Here is a 12,513-nt window from a genome sequence, read left to right on the forward strand (position 1 = left end):
ATTATTATTATTATAAAGTTCAGGGTATTAGTGCACTGCACCTCTGGCATGGGAATTTCTTAACCTGACAAGTAGACTGTTGATTCAATTTGATTCAACAGAAGTAACGTTTATTGCCCAATTTGTCTCAAGATTAAAGATCTTTGAATCATTAAAAACTATTAAATGTATTTTAGAACGTCTTTTGTAGTTTGGTTAAATGTCATGTCTTGAACAAAACTATAAACTCTTTTTTTTTTTCCTGCCAACCTTTAAGTAGGTCGAGATAATGCACCAACCGCTCATAAATTCGAGAAGAAATACTTTCACAATACATGACTATTTATGGAACATGCAAGTGGTTGGTATTTTCTGCAAAAGCTGTGGTATACACTACTGCTTAAAAGTTTGGGATCACTTTCTAACTCCATAGTCGTCTCTGATTTTGATTTCTTTCTACGCTAAAACAATGCTTAACAGTTGTTATTAAGATATTTCTGCTACTTTTGCTCTGTAAAGCTTCATAACAGCTTTAATCTGAGGTGCTGTTTGTTAATTGGTGATTTCTGAGGCTGGTGACTCTAAATAAACTTCTCTGCAGTAGAGGTAATGTTTTGGTCTTGCTTTACCGGAAGATTTTCATGAAAGACAGCTTCATCATGGTGCTTGATGGGTTTTGCAAATGCACTTGACAATAGCGTTCTTGCAAGAACTTTCCCAGAAAGGCTGACTACACTTTCATAGTTTTAAAATCCCCAGTATTGTTGTAGCAAGTAGAAAATAAATCACTAAACAAAAACAAAGAAATTGCAAAGGATTCCAAACTTGGAAAGAAATGTGTCAAATTTGGATCATTTAATATTTGTAAGTTTACCTAAATATTTTAAGAAGTGTATATTAAAAACTACTCTATCAATTCGATTTATTTTATCGACCAAAAGATATTTAATTCGAAATAAAAAATAAAAGTAAAACTAAAAGTTCCTTCAGGTGTTGAATAATTTCTAAATGCATTACACGGTAATTTAAAGCAATGTTTAATAATACAGTATGTTATACAGTATAACTTGACTGACATTATCGAGGATGGAAACAAAAAACGCATATTTAAATGTAGTGAGTGGTAAATATTTGTGCTATGAATTAGGAATTTTTATTTTATTTGTAAAGGTTTTATTGATGAATAAAAACACTACACATAGTGCATCGCACCAGCACACGCCACAGGGTTTATTCCTTATTTGTGCAATTACTTAAATATCTTCTGTACTGATGACTTAGTCACTATAGTTATGCTGCTGGTGTTGGAATGTCTTAAATAAATCTTTGAAATAAATTTTTTTATTACGCTAATACAGATATGTCACAGTCGGTAAAATTTAACTCATGTTAGTGTGATTTCTTTAAGCGTTCTTGTTTACATTTCATTGCCAAACAACATGCTTTTAGTTTCCTGTACTGTTAAGACTTATCTTCTTTCACTCTTTCCCCTCTTCACGAAAGTACTTTGCGATCCTTATCATATCTCAGGCTTTGATATACATACCCGGTCCACTTTGTCACGTGCCGTCCATGGCTCAAAGATTTATTTCAAAGAACCTAGCAACCAGACGATCATGACAGCTTAAAAAACAAAACAAAGCAAAAGGCTTACTGATAGAGATGCCGTGGCATGGGGTATGCCACAAATGGCCTGTGGGCCACAGCGTACACGTACTCCACCAGGTCATGCAGCATGTATCGGTTAGGCCTGATAGAGAAAGTGTTGTTAAATTACATACAGTTTGTACTGGACATTGTTTAAGTACATAATTCCTGTCAACATGATAAGTCAACATACAGTAAGAAGACAAGACATGTCTTCCTTTCAGCTGATTTGAGCCAACTGCTTATATATTTAATTATTTAATTTTGGATTGAAGCGACCTTCAAAAATTCAGCTTTACCTTCATGTTAATTTTTCAATCTTACGTTCCCTGTACACACTGATGAAATAGGCAGAGTTAAATTTCATATGAACAAAAACCGTCGAAGTCACGGTCGATCAGATTGTTTATGTTCCAACTCATTCTGACAGACAAAACAACAGGGAGGACGTCTCTTAACCAACCAAAACATATAAATATATTTCGCTTTCCACATTTACGGCCTTGGCAAAAGCAAAAATATTAATGTTTAACCACGATAACAGATAAAGTAAGCGCATAAGTTTATCAGGGTTTTATATCACTGTGCTGCTGCTGATTGGTCAGAAAGTGTGCATTAATTCTGTTTAACAGAAACGGTCTCTAAAAATTGCTCTCAATCTGTTATCCGTTAAGAAGCAGAACTCACGCAAGCGTCTAGGTTTATTAATGGTCTTAATTGGGATTGATCAATTAATAGAACTTTAGCACACAAATTAAATGATCTATCATTATATTTCCCCTAATACCATAAAAAAACAAAATTTCATTATATGAATTTTTTTCTTTTTATGTTTCTCAATTTTAAAACTATGTTTCGAGGCATCGGACCAACAATTTAGTGAAAGTGCTCTTAATCACTTGTAAAGCTTTCTCTTTAGAAAAAAATAAAATAACATTAAGAACTAAAATAAAAAAAAATATTACATATGATAAAAAAATAAAATAATATATTGCTTCTTGCATGAGGCCCATCATTGAGTTTCTTTTTTTAATGAAAAATTTAATATTTCTTTAATTTTAAATATTCAGATTATTACAAAGTTTTATAAATTAGCTGATTTTGGATTTTTTTATCATTAATTATCTTTAATACATTTTAAAATGCAACAGTAATCAGTGCTCAATCAGCCTCTGATTAAAATTAGAAGCGAATTTGATTTGATTGAAATTGACCAATAATCAATTTTAATAGACCATTTGTCTCTCAACTGACCGATCACATTTAAGCTGTTTGGACTGAACTGTGTGTTAGGAGAGTGCGTACACAACCACTCTACGATGATAAAGAGCCGCCCAGTGGTTTTCTTTTCATTTATTAAAATAACATGTCCCTTCTAAAATCAGGCCAATCGCAAATGCCTGTCACTGTGACGCCACACCACAAGAGGCCGCTCCTACACTAGTTGATTGACACTGGTGTTTTAGCAAAGACCCGCCCCAAATGAGAAGAAGCTGTCGGCCATTGTTTTTCGCCGCTGGAGCAAAATGTCGCCTAAGCAAGTGTGGTGTACACTCAAAAAAATTTTTCGTTGATCTAACCCAACACTGTTTCTTCAACTAGTTCCACGAAAATGATTTGAATAACCTGGACGTGGTATACTTAAATAAACACAAATAAACAGGGTTAGGTTAAATCAACCAAAGCTAATCATGTAACAATAAAAACAGTTTGTTGTGTCGCTTTAAAGCCTACTGTTTACATTTAAATTACTTACCTAAATTCTGTTACTTTATATTTATGCAAAACACCAACATTCTAAATACTTGAAATTTCATATTTGAATTAACTTAATTCTTCTCGGTTCAACTTAAGTAAAACACATGCTTTCAAATAATCAATTGGAAAAATGCATTTATTCAAGATGTCAGGAGAAACAAGCAAACTGCTTTCAAACACTTTTAATTGTTGTTTTCAATGCTGTTACAAAACATTCAGTAATTTTCCTTTTTTCATATTCAGTACAGTTCCTCATTTCAGTCAAACAAATATTAGCAGCATATAAATGAACCAAAAAAAAAAAAAAATCCTTTTAACTAGCTCTATTAAGTCACAGTTCTACTCAACAAAGCAAATTTTCTAGATTTTGTATTTCCAAAAATAAAAGCAACTGTAACTTACATTAGGAAGATTCACAGGAAATGAAAAAAGGGGAAAAACATATCATAAATATTATTGCAATAAAAATACTGAATAGTCTGGTACTGATATTCTTTGCTGCCATGCCCCCTTTCCTTTTGAAGACTCTGATCAGCTGAGTGGAGTACTGATCAAGCTGGAAACCAAAGGAATGGTGGTAATCCTGATAAATTCAGCACTCAACTACAACACAAAGTTCACATTAACTTATAGGCACTGTACACTGCCATCTCAGTTAGCATTTCAGATCAAGTTAGCAAAGCACTGTGAGCTTAAAGTGTTTTTATGTAAAGTGTATTTCATGCCATAATGGCCATGGTCTAACCTGTAATGTTTGAGCAGGAGGGACCTTGAGGATACTGATCTAGAACATTGCACTGCCACATCAAAGCCCTGAAGGAAATGAATAAAGGGAAAAAAAAACATAGCATAAATATTATTGCTATAAAAATCTGAATAAATCTGACTAGGGTTGTGCCAATATTGATTTTTTTTCTTTATCAATCAGTTTTCCTATAAAATCTCGATTATCATCATATCTATTTAGGTAAAATACTACCACACTATATTTATAGCCTATTTTTATTAGGTTCAACAAGTAAACACAAACACCTATTTTTATATGAAAAAATAGGAAATGTTGCACGTTAACACCATCAAAAATAATCAAAAACTGTTCAAAATAGTTATAACTCAGAGATAACTATTATTATGTTGTTTAAAAAGGCTGAATATACTGATAATGTTAGCGTATTAGTAAGCAACGTGTTTAATTCCAATTTGGCCGGGAGAAAATTCATACTGTACCGCCGCCCTCACCTTGCACTGTCTCCCTCACTCACTCCTCCTCTAGTATGTGCTCACGCGTCCACAAAGGTGTTTTTTTTTTTTTTTTTACCGCAAATCTCAAGGTAATTTATAACATGATCATACCAATACTTTATACGATATACTGTAAGAAACATATGTGATTTTACCACTAACATATCAATCGCTTACCACTATTTTGAAGGATACCAGTTGCTTCTGGAACAGTGCAGTGCAAACAGTCTGGCGCTTCTGTGACTAACAACCTCACAGCTAAGCTAGTTTGAACAATGCTAACCATCAAATGTTTAGCATGGTAAATTTAAATTAAATGCAGAAATGTAGTTCTGAAGACGAGTTTACTAACTCAGATTAAACCACATCTTATTCACCTATCAACCTTTAAAGGAAACATTATGATATATTTTATAGAGACATATGAATCTTACCTAACATAAGATGTCCTTTTTAGTACGAAGTTTTCCTCAGGTAGATGCCGAAACCCGCACATGCGCAGTGCACAAAATAAGACGGGACAAACAGGACGAAACAGGATCACATTAAGATAACATAAAACAACTTAGTAAATTTGATGTGAAGAGTTTTTAAGTAGGGTTAACCTAACTCTCTCACGTATTTTTATAAAACAGGTATTTATTGCATTATTTAAACGTTATCTGCCTTCTTTAAATGAACTGCGGCAAAAAAGCATTTTTTTGAGTGTACAGTTGTTGGGTGTAATAGCGCACACAGCAGTCGTCATTCACTACCGACATCTGAGCCGCTGAGGACGCAGTGGCTGAATTTAGTTTTTAAAGCTAACGTCCCCGCCGATCTACCTAAATGCGTTCATGTTTGCGCTAATCATTTTTCACCAGACTGCTTTATAAACGCGGGTCAATATAAAGCAGGTTTTACTAGGAAGCTGCTCCTAAAAAATGGATCTGTACTAACGCTTCGTGTTCCTGCTTCATCTTCACCAGGCTCGGTGAATAATTTCTTTTCCTATGAACCTTTGCAGATCGCCTTTTCTAATAATCACGATGAATGCGGAGTGTAAGTTAACTTATACTCTAATAAAACATGGTTATGGCCTCTTCTCTGTGTACATCCGTCTCTATATAATCCCTAATCGCCCGTTTATAATAAACAATGCATTAAGGTGATTGTCTAGTTGCAAACTGTGTACATAGTCGGAAAACTATATTATGCTTACCTTTGTTACGTTAGATGGTTTATAACGATGTCTGTCGAAGATTAAGAAGTCATGTCATAAACACATCAGTAAACACATCGCGTCCGTATCTCTCTCAGTAAGCTTCTCCACTCTATGTTGTTGTTGCTCGCCGCAGCGTAACAGCCCGTTTATTCATGCCCATGCAGTGATGAGAAAGACAAATCGAGTCGATGCATGTCCATTCTTTTAATTTCTGCGTTGCTTAGCAGAGATCATAAGCATTTAAAGGAACATGCACTGAAATAGGTTGCTGAGAACAGAGCTAGTTTTTACCAGTTAAAAGTAGTGTTTTTTTTACACAACCATTAAGAATTTTTAATTAAATATATTACAAACTTTTCATTAGGACCCTAAAGATCATATTAACATTTAATGAAAAATGTTTCTGGATGACCCCTTTAAGACAAAAAACAAAGAGCAGTTCCCAGCTGGGGTTTACACCCTACCGCAACTATTCAGCAAGACTGCACACAATTAGGATGATAAGACGAATAGACGGTCTCTCAAAAAAAAATGCAGGAATTCTGATATTCATAAAGAAACGCCTGCCGTTCTCGCTGCTAATGAGTGGCCATTATTGGCTCGACAAACACAAAGTGACCGATGTGTGTGTTTATTTAAAAGTCTTTAGGTGCAGAGTATTTATTTGTTATTGATTGACGCAGCTTTGTTTCATGTGCTCAGGGGTGGACTGGGACCAAAAACTGGCCCTTGACTTCCTGGCCTACAGCAGCCCACATCATTTAATGGCTCATTAATGTAGAGAACATTTTTAACACCAGTTACTAGTATAAAAATATAACACAATACAGAAATTAATGCTATTTAAACATATTATTTGAAGTAGAACTGAACATATATTGGGTCATATTTGTAAAACAAAGAAACAAAGGAAAAGAACATCAAGAAAAACAACATATAAATCTATAAAGACAATATTTTAAATAGAATGGCAATAAAACTGAACAGGTGAGCTGAAATAAAATCAGTAGCAGCATTAGCTCACGCTACTAAACTAGTTACATATTTTAATTATTATGGTAGTCAATATTAATTCAAAATAATGCTGAGTTGTTGTTTAGTTTAATTGCCATTCTTTTCATTTGGCTCTGGTAGATCAGGGGGTTGGTGTTGGTCATCATCAGCAGGCACTGGTTCATCATCACTGATCCTGCTGTACTTGCAGCTTACACTGATGAGTGTTATATCTTACACTGATGAGTGTTATATCTTACACTGATGAGTGGTATACTGTATCTTACACTGCAAAATGTTCATGATATCTCACAAACAAAAAGGCCAATTTGTCTTTTCCTCATAATGTGTTTAGGTGAAATTGCACCCATAGAAGTGTGATAAATATGCAAAGAGAAAAAATCAGAAAGGGGCAATTATTTTTCCATGGCCTTGCACATGTAGTCAGATTGTTCCACTGGGATGAACCTGTGCCAGGTGGAGTTATAGCACTTTTGAAATCATACTAACTTTAAAATGACATGAATAACTTTGAAAAAGGAATATGATTTTTAACACACTTGACTCAATAAATGACAATGCAAAAAATATTTTCCAACAGCCTGTAAATTATACACTTTAGCAGTATTGTCTTGCATCTTTTGAAATTAACAAATAAATAAATCATAATACTGCTAAAATGTCTTATTTTGCTGTCAAACTGTTTGAAAGCCTGCTGGGTCTCTGTGAGACTGGTGCTACTGGACACTGAAAATATTTTATTAGTACACAGTTTTATATGTTGTTTGATGTCTTATTGTTCTTTCCTTTGTTTCTTTGTTTTACAAATATGACCCAATATATGTTCAGTGATACTTTTTTTTTATTTACATTTACATTTTTATATTCCTAAAGCTTTTTCTTATTTTTGCGTAATTTTTAGCTCCACCTTTTCTTCTTCCTCCTTTTATTCATGGAAATTATTATTAATTTGATGGAGAAATTCGCTGTATCAAGAAAGGATCAATATCTCTTTCTCCATAAATTAAAAGTGAAGGGGTCGGGGAGAGGGTGTGTGTGTTTTAGCTCCCACATTGGCCAGCCAGCGGCCCACCGGAAAACTCACAGTGCTCCAGATCACCAGTCCGCCACTGCATGTGCTGCGCATTATAAGAAGTGCATACAGCACTTAGATAAGCAAAAAGTTCCTTGATAAAAGTTAAGGAAGGGAAACCGCTTGATCTTTAGTCGAGCATATGCTATTCAACTGGTTTTAGATTTGATACATGATATAAAAAGATAATGAAATATGTTCCCTTGCCATAAATAAACATTTTTAAGTTATAATACTTTCTTAGATCCTAATTGAATTTATTTTCACTGCTGTTTAAAATAGTTATTTCTATGTGATCATTAATCATCAATTCTGACTTCAATTCTGATTTTAGAAAAAAAAATTGTGTACAAAATGTATGTATGTATGTATATGTAACTTGTTTATATTTTCAATAAAAAAGACTTTTATAAAAAAAATAATTAACCACAGGACAAACCTCAGTTTTAATGAACTCTATAAGTGGGTTAATATCACTATATTATACGCCTTTGGTTTCCTCCTTATGATACACATAAGGGTATATTACAAATGAACACCCCCCCCCCAAAAAAAAAAAAAAAAAATTGTTCCTAATTTAGTTGTGTACAGCGAAATGTTGCAGGGCAATGAATCAAACATCTTAAATTTATTACATTTTCTGTCTTTAATATCAATACCATTTAAACAAATTTCTTTAATCATTAAATACTTAAGGGAATCACTAAAGCCCTGCGGAAGTCTCACAAATCCTGCTGGTATTGCGTCAACTACAATATTAAATTCACATGGAGGTATTGAAATAGCAAATTTCTCTAAGGATTCAGAGTATCCAAGCAAATATCCTTTATTATTTATCATTTGAGAGATCATAAGAATATTGTTTTTAACCCAATTATCATAGAAACTTTATTTGGCAAGCGCAAGACGTTTGTTCAGCGTTGCCGATGGAACAAAGTCTAAATTACGACGTGGTTAAACAAACTGTTCTTGCTTATGAGTTGGTGCCGGAGGCGTATAAACAATAATTTAGAGCCCATAAGAAAGCAGACAAACAAACTTTTGTTGAATTCGCCAGAGAAAAGCAAGCTCTTTTTGAAAAGTGGTGTGCTGCAAATAAAACTACTACTTTTGAAGCTTTGAAAGAGTTAGTCTTATTAGAAGACTTTAAGAACTGTGTATTTAAAAATATAGTGGTATACTTAAACGAACAGAAAGTCACGTCCCTGGTAGCAGCCGCTGTACTGGCTGACGAATTAGTTTTTTAACAGATCGAACAGGTTTTTCTCTTACAGTAAGAGGTGATAAATTTGCTGTCCATGGGGTTGAAGGGCAGGTTAAAACGTCAGCAGGTAGTGTGAGACCTGCAAGGGGAGGAGTTTTTAGAAGTTCCCATTATCGCACTGGAGGAGGCAGTGTATGTTTTTATTGCCTTAGTGCTGATTATCTTATTTCAGACTGCGAAGCCTGGAAAAAGAAAAATGCGTTAGCTAAATCTAAAAGTGTAGGTTTTATACAAAAACAGACAAAGCATGTTTTACCTGGTCAAGCTATGGCAGCATATAAACCCTTCATGTTGCAGGGGTGGGTGACAGACAGTACTAAAAGCATTCCTAGATCAGTGTCTGTTCTGCGGGATACAGGTACACTCCCTTTGTCACAGAAAACCTACACGGGTGCTGATGTAATTTTGCGGGGCATAGGAGCAGGCTGTGTCAAAGTCCTGCTCCACACTGTCCATCTTCAAACAGATATAGTGAGGGGTAAAGTGTGTGTTGGAATTTGCACTGAACTCCCTGTAGAAGGTGTTGATATTATTTTAGGAAACGACCTAGCAGGTGGTGTTGTTTTCCCTCAAGCAATTGTTGTAAATACCCTCATAACAGATGTGAAAAGTGACCTCTCCTTTCAATTTCCAGCAGTGTTTTCGTCATGTGTGGTTACACGAGCACAAGCGCAAAAATATGATGATGTAGTTGATATATCTAATTCTTTTCTTCAATCAACACCTATGACAGGAAGGTTGTATGTTGAACCGACTTTATCTAACTATGATTTTGCGCTATTACAGATGGGTCGTTCGCAATTAGCAGCGGCGCGAAAAGCTGATCCAACATTAGCTGATGCTAATGTTGATAAATGATAAATAGTGTCACCAAGCCAAACTGTTTTCCGTTGCCTAGGATGGAGGACTGTGTTGATCGTGTTGGTGCCTCATCCTTTGTGACAAAATTAGACTTATTAAATGGGTACTGGCAAGTGCCCCTTACGCATTTGTGACACCAGATAATTTCCTGCAGTACACTGTTATGGCCTTTGGTATGCGAAACGCTCCAGCTACCTTTCAAAGGTTAATGCAAAAAGTTTTATCTGGTGTGAAAAATTGTAAAGCATATCTTGATGATGTTGTTGTTTATTCAAGTTCGTGGAGTGAGCACATGAACTCGCTACATGAAGTGTTTGCTTGTTTGGAAAAAGCGTCTTTAACAGTGAACCTAAAAAAATGTGAATTTGGAAAAGCCGTGGTCACTTACTAGGGTAAGCAGGTTGGCCAGGGCCAGGTGCGTCCTGTTAGTGCCAAAGTGGATGCATTTAGGAATTTTTCCATTCCCAGGTCAAAAAGAGAGCTGCGCCGCTTTCTGGGCATGGTTAAATACTACCGTGCGTTCTGTAAAAAAAAAAATTCTGTTGTATGCCCTTTAACCGACTTATTAAGCTTTTGTTTGGAGTCATGAGTGCGATAATACCTTTAATGCTGCCAAAGACCTCTTGTGTAGTGCCCCAGTTCTCTCCGCCCCCGATTTTTCCAAACCATTTAAGCTGGAGGTGCATTAGGCGCAGGTGCGGTCTTACTACGAGAAGCCGAAGCAGGAATTGACCACCCTGTGTGTTATTTTTCAAAAAAAATTTCTAAAATACAGCAGCGTTGCAGCACTATTGAAAAGGAGGCCTTAGCGTTACTCCTTGCCCTTCAACAATGTGAGGTCTATGTCGGTGGTAGTTCCCTACCTGTAGTAGTTTATACAGACCACAACCCCTTGGTCTTCCTATGCATGGCGAACTTAAATCAGAGGCTAATACCCCGGGCCAGGGGTAGCTTAGTGGTTAAGGCATTGGACTACGGAATACGGTTCATAAGATCCCAGGTTCAAACCCCACAACCACCAAGTTGCCACTGTTGGGCCCTTGAGCAAGGCCCTTAACCCTCAACTGCTCAGATGTATAATGAGATAAAAATGTAAGTCGCTCTGGATAAGAGCGTCTGCCAAATGCCCAAATGTAAATGTAAATGTAATGCGGTGGTCTTTGATGGTCCAAAGTTTTAACCTTGACATACGCCACAAAAAGGGTACTGAAAATATTTTAGCAGACGGTCTGTCTAGGTCGTGAAAATAGAAATGTATTTCTATGTTGTTATTGTCAAAATGGGTATATATGACATGTATGTGTTGCATGCATAGCTCTTGTTGCTGCGTGCGCGCTCTCTCTCTCGCACACTCTCTCTCTCTCACACAGGTGGCCCCGCCCTAATTGAACGTGCCGCTACGTGCCCCGTGGTTGGGTGACCTGGGACCTGTGCGTCTTTAAAAGTGACGACGTTGGTAAATATTGTGGTATACGGTGGTACAGTTTTCCGTTAATTGTTTTTTCTTTCTCCTTTTTTTAATGTGGCTGTATGTTTTCGCCTGCCATTGTAAATAGTGTAATCTTTTGTTTCTGTGTATGTGGGTGCTTGGGAAGCTGTAGGGGTTGGGTGCCATTTTATTTGATAAAACTCGTTTTCTCCTGTTTTTCGAATAGTTAGGGAGATAGTTTAGCCCCTGTGTTTTTTGGTTTTGGCTTTTTCCTTTGTAGTATATTTAGTTTGTGGGAGGAGTAAGAAATAATAGTTTTGTTTAGTATTTTGGCCTTGGCCCAATTGGTTTTATAATAAAAAAAGAGAACAAAAGCACATAAATCTGGTGTAAAGCTTTATTATTTATGTTATGCTCTGGACCCTAGACCTGGGACGTAACATTCTTATATTTAACATTTTTGTTATTCCATATTAGCTATTTATGAGGAGAAAAAAAATATGCTTATATATAAGAGTCCAAAATAATAGAGCCTGTCTATGAAAATTAGATACTGTAACTGAATCGGACGTTTGTTAACCTCAAAATCACATTTCAAAATAAACTCAATGATACCAACTCTTTCAAAAATTAGATTTGGAATTATATTCCTTATTTTATCTTTATGTTTAATATAATGTTTAATCCAGTTCAACTTGAAAATAATATTTAAAGAGTCAATCACATTTACCTACTTGATCATATGAATCACATAAATTATTTTTATTTAAATAGTGAGGTTTGTTTTTCCAAATGAAATAAAATTTTTAGATCTTGGTACATCTAAAACTATAGCAGGATAAACTAAACAACATAGTCCCTCAGCGATAAATCTCTCATAAGCCACATATCAAATTTCTTTTTAATTTTTAATGCAAGGGGTTGGAAATTAAATTGTAGATCTTTGCAAATATTGATACCAAGATAAGTTACTTTTCCCTAATTGAAATATCTTCATATTCAGTTAAAGGAATATCATTATCTATCAGGAAAAAGGGTACATT

This window comes from Clarias gariepinus, chromosome 10, assembly GCF_024256425.1.
Source record: "Clarias gariepinus isolate MV-2021 ecotype Netherlands chromosome 10, CGAR_prim_01v2, whole genome shotgun sequence".
Lineage (NCBI taxonomy): Eukaryota > Metazoa > Chordata > Actinopteri > Siluriformes > Clariidae > Clarias > Clarias gariepinus.